We start from the raw sequence: 5,822 nt of genomic DNA, 5'->3' as shown, positions 1-5,822 counted from the left end.
GATGGAAAACAAAGTCTGTTATGCCATAAACTTGCAGAGTGTGGGTCCGCCGGTTCTTTGTCTTTGTTTTGCCTGGTTAAACTTAAACTCGAGTGTTTTTCAGACTGAAAAAATGGGGCCACAGTCTCAGAGGAGTGTCCTTGAAAAACAAGGCGGGTGCCAAAAATGAGCTTCTGGAAAGTAAAGCATTTTTTTTTTTACTGCTCAAGTTAAAAATAAAAACAAGTTTGGTGAAGGGAGAAACACCCAAAGCAAGCAACTGACAGCTAAAACAACATGTGAGCCCGACCTGACCGAGGCTGCTGTTTATCTAAGACAAGTTAGCTCCAAATGAAGATTAAAAACACAAATAATTAGACTCAATTTGTCCAGTTGTGGCAAAAATCTCCCTATAAAAATCAGCTGAAATTAGAATTCTGCACCACTTTGCAAAGATATCAACCTTTTACACCTGATGACATACTTTATATGGTCAGATAAAAGCTAAAAACCTGGATAATGTGGGTTGCTGTTTATCTAAGACAAGTTAGCTCCAAATTAAGATTAAAAACACAAATAATTAGACTCAATTTGTCCAGTTGTGGCAAAAATCTCCCTATAAAAATCAGCTAAAATTAGAATTCTGCAACACTTTGCAAAGATATCAACCTTTTACACCTGATGACATACTTTATGTGGTCAGATAAAAGCTAAAAACCTGGATAATGTTGGGTTGCTCCCATTTTTAAGAGGCTTTCTGGTTAACTTAGCAACAACAGGCTAGCCCTGCCTGGGAGCTAGCCTGAGCTAGCTGAGCTAGCTGTTATCACTGCTTCTCGCAACTAAAAAAAATAAATAAAAAATACTTATTTAAAGACACTGTCACGTCACAGTTAGCCATAAAAAAAGCACTGCTTTAAAAGACAACTTGCAAAATAAGGTAAAAGAAAAGAGTGGCGTTAAAACGAGGGGAGCTAAGTGCTATTTTAGCCAGCTTAACTTCAGTTAATTTCGGGCCGCCTTGGCTTCATTTAGTCCGGGACACAAAGATTTCCGTAACTTCACTGCGCTGCAAGTTATCCGGAATGTTCCGACATCTGCGGCGGAATCACGCAGCTTGTGCGTTTTTAAGTCCAGTCCAAGTCTCCGTGGCTGTACTCGGTGATCTCAGCCCGTGATGTTTCCATTTTTTTCCATTATACTCCGTCATAATCACAGCTGTGACTCCTCAGCGCCGCACAACAACACTGACGCTGACAGATTCGCGGCTCCCCCGGAGCTCCTCTCGGCCCCGCCCATTGAACCCAAACCCCGCCCCATCTGCTATCTGATTGGACGCTGGCCTTCGCCGGGGGAACAACGAGCCGCCGCTATTGGTCCAGCGAAGTGTCCATTACAGCTCAGTGTCAACAATGCGCAGATGGCGAAGGGAATGTGGACAAAGATGATCCATTCCTCAGAACAAAGGCAAAGATATCTTATAAACGTGACTAAAACGTGATGACATTAAAGGTAAATTCTGACTTTTTGAGAGGCCATTAATCTAAACTAATGGGATTAGATTGTGGACATTAGATTGTTTCTTTCTTACAGCCCATAAAACGAGCGTCCTATCAGTTTAATCTCTGATCTTTACCACATGAAATCAGCTAAACTGATGCCAAACCAATTCAATTCAATTCATTTTTATGTATATAGCGCCAAATACAACAAATGTCATCTCAAGGCACTTAAGTAATAAAGTTAATTGGAACTCAATTAATTGTAATCATAATTATTCATAAAATAATCCAATTCGTTCATATAGAGCCAATTCAAAAACAATTTCCTAGCTGAGGAAACCAACAGATTGCACTGAAACTTTTTCTTTCTTATCTGAAACCAGATAAGAATTGTATCAAACCCTCAATGTCCATCACTAAACTGTATTTCCTGTTATTTACATCTTGTTTTGGTGTAAACACGAGACCCTATGATGACGAATAACTGGCATGTGGTTTACATTTCAACAGATTTCTCAGTCATACTTTACTTTCCACCTTTTATAGAACGATCAAAAGCTCACACACACACACACACACTCTGGATGTTCCCACTAGGTTGCATAACTGGAACATAAATAAAACTATTACATGTGATGTGGAGTTGTGTGCTGTGTGTGTTCACTTCGGTGTAAAGATCTGTTTTTATAACATGGTGACTCATGTCTCCCGTCAGCTTTGCCAGAACACCTACACACACAATGAATGAAAGATGCAGACAGCTTGGACAAGATTGTTGAAGAAAATATTGGGATCAAAGTGCCTTTGGAGCAGGTTTGATATTTACTCGGAGGTATTTGGAAACGGGCCACTCTTAGTACTGATGTGTTTGCCTGTTCACTGAGGGAAAAAGCCTCAGAAATAGGATTCAATTCAATTCAATTCAAAAATACTTTATTTATCCCAGAGGGACATTAAATGTAGATGTAGCTCAATTAAATCAAAGAGTTATTATAGATGCTGATGGCTGTGGGCAGGAAAGATCTCCTGTCGCGGTCCGTTTTGCATCCAAACTGAAGAAGCCTTTGACTGAAGAGACTCTGTTTTCCGATAACAGGCTCATGGAGAGGATGTTCAGGGTTGTCCATAATTCTCTTGATTTTATGCAAAATCCTTCTTTGCATTATTGTCTCCAGAGGTTCCACAGCCGTCCCCAGAACAGAACCAGCCTTCCTTATCAGGTTGTTGAGTCTTTTTAGGTCCCTGGTTCTGATGCTGCTGCCCCAACAGATGACGCCAGAGGAAATGACGCTCTCAACAACAGACTTGTAGAAGATCTGCAACATCTTGTTGCAAACCTTGAAGGACCGTAGCTTCCTCAAGAAGTACAGTCTGCTCTGTCCTTTCTTGTAGATGGCTTCACTGTTGTGTCTCCAGTCCAGTCTGTTGTCCACATGAACACCAAGGTATTTATATTCCTCAACCACCTCCACTTCTTCTCCCATGATGGAAACAGGGTTTGATCTGACCCTGTTTCTCCTGAAATCTACAATCATCTCCTTTGTTTTGTTAACATTCAAGATGAGATGATTGTTCCCACACCATGCCACAAAGCGGTCCACCAGCTCTCTGTACTCAGCTTCTTGTCCATCTCTGATACACCCGACAACTGCAGAGTCATCTGAATATTTCTGTAGATGACAGGAGTCTGACTTGTACTGGAAGTCTGAAGTGTACAGAGTGAAAAGGAATGGTGAGAGTACAGTCCCCTGTGGTGCTCCTGTGCTGCTGATCACCTGGTTAGACACACAATTCTTCAGTCGGACAAACTGTGGTCTGTTTGTCAGGTAGTCATTAATAATGTCTGCAGTTTGGTTGATTTAAGGAGGAATCGTAGTGTGAAACACAAATATGAAAGAAAAGATACAGAAAAAAACTCAGAAAATCCATTTTCTATACCTGCTCAGTTCAATTCAGAGTCACAGGAGGGCTGTAGCCTGACCTGGTTTCCATCATAGAGGCAAAAAACTCTCACATTCAGGCCTCTGGTCCATTTAGAACCACTTATTAACCGAACATGCATGTTTTTGGATGGTGGGAAGAAGCTGATGGAACCCAAACCCCATATAGAAAGGCCTGAGTCAGGATTTGAACCAGGGACCCTCTAGCTTTGAGGTTAAAGTGCTGACCGCCACACCAACACGCACCCCAAAAACCTCTCCAAGGTTATTAAGGGCTGGATTTACTGCATTTTAAGACCTGTAAGGATGACAAGAAATGACCAAAAGGGGGCGTACTTTGTTTTCCACACAGCTGTATGTAGGCTAAATCCGTTCTACCAAATGATAAGAGGCCATTTTCAGCGGTGAATCGAATAATCCGTCAAACCTTTTGGTTTTACTAGATCCAGGGTCCAAAATGATCCTCCACCGAGCACTAAATGTGGGAACAGTTAACGTTCAGAGGCTAAATAATTCTGTTCTCCGGTCACATGCGTGTCCCTCACTGTCCACCGTGTAACTGCCTGAGATTTGGGATTTTCTACAACGTATTGATGTTTTCAAGCCAGGGAGAATAAAAGTGAAAGTGCAGGAATATCATGAATCAATCACATTTTTCATTTAAAACAGCATAAATAAATTATTACGGCTGGGCAACGATTAAACCGTTTAATCTAATTAATCACATGATTTCCCTGATTAATCACGATTAATCGCATTTGTACGCAGAATCCAAAAATGAATCCAAAAGTAGTGTATAGCTTTTAGCACTTAGTTTTATTTTAAATGTACTGCCATATGAATGAAAGTGCCATAACATTTGTTGTGCAAACACACTTTTAACATCAGCATCTTTCTGTAGTTTTTATGTAGAAGCCTCGCTCCACTGTCTGTTTCCTTGAATGACTTGCTGCTATCAGTTGTGTGTTTTGCCTTTAAGTGATATTTTAGACTGGAACTACTACGCTGAGAAGACAATTCAACTTGGCAGTGTTTACAGATGACTTTGGTTCTGTCGACTCCGCCGTCTGGAAGAACTTTAAAATGAAAATGGCCGAGTAAAAGTTCCGTACCCTTCTCCATGTTTGGTGGATCCGCCGATGACTTTCTTTTCCGGTTCCACAGCAGACAGCAGCAGACTTTTACAAAATAAAAGCCTGTGAGCAACAGACTTTTACAAAATAAAAGCCTGTGAGCAGCAGACTTTTACAAAATAAAAGGTTTGAGTCCCGCATCGGACCCTGTGCTGCGTGTTGTTCCCCCTCTCTCTGCCCCCTACTTCCTGTCTCTTTGAACTTTCCATTAAAGGCACAAAAGCCCCTCCAATTTTTTTATTATTTTTTTTATTTTGAATTTAAATAAAAAAAATAATACCTGCGTCAATGCGCGATAAAATATTTATCGGCGTTAAATAATTAACGAGTGAACGCGACAACGACGAGTTAACTCGCCCAGCCATATAAATCATATTCCATATTAAACGATTAACCTATAAACTATATCTGTAAAGCTATGCTAAAGATAACTGTGTATAATGATAAATGGAGACTTTTAGTCAAACAATACATGCTGCTGTTGTTTAAAACCAAATTATTGGCTGAAAAATGTTCTTAGTTTGCCTTCTTATGAGCTAAAAGTTCATTTTGGTCCCTTCTTTAATCACGAATCACATTAAAGCCATTTAACTTAAAGCCATAAAACCTGTTTCAACACTTAATAGCAAACATATTTAAAACAGGATGTAAAAACTAAATCAAAAGCCACATAATACAATGTCATGTGAACACAATTAGCTTAATTTGTAGTTAATAAAAAAGTTAAATTCGAATAAATCAGGATTTGAATTTGTTCAAAGGAGTCAGAAAACAAAGTTTAAATCAAATGGGACGAACAAACATGAAGAAAACATTTTAAAATGTTGGTTAATCTCCTACTGTTTGCTCACAAATATGTTCGTTTACACTCTGCGTGTCCAGAAAAATCAGATTTCAACACAATTCGTCTTCCAGTAACTCCACAACAAAGAGGTCAAACTGAGGTTGATTTAAACACATTTAATTTAAAACCACATGAGCAGGCACATAAGAAACAAAACAGACTCATTTATCAGAAAAAATAGTTCCACTGAATCAGAGAAACATGGCAGGAAAAAAAAACAAAAAACAAACACTTAACTTCTACCTAAAACCTTCAATAATTACAAAACATCGCATTTAAAAGAAATTCAGAAACCAGTTAGTTCGGTTAGAATTTAAATCGTGTTGATAACCTAATCGTGGCTAAAACTAAAATCAGTGCAGTTAAAACATCGGAACCTGACTTTAAAGTGGCAGATTTAATGCATAGTTTGTGTGGAAATAAA

This window comes from Odontesthes bonariensis, chromosome 21 (assembly GCF_027942865.1).
Source record: "Odontesthes bonariensis isolate fOdoBon6 chromosome 21, fOdoBon6.hap1, whole genome shotgun sequence".
Classification (NCBI taxonomy): domain Eukaryota; kingdom Metazoa; phylum Chordata; class Actinopteri; order Atheriniformes; family Atherinopsidae; genus Odontesthes; species Odontesthes bonariensis.
Note: the sequence above shows the minus strand (reverse complement) of the source record.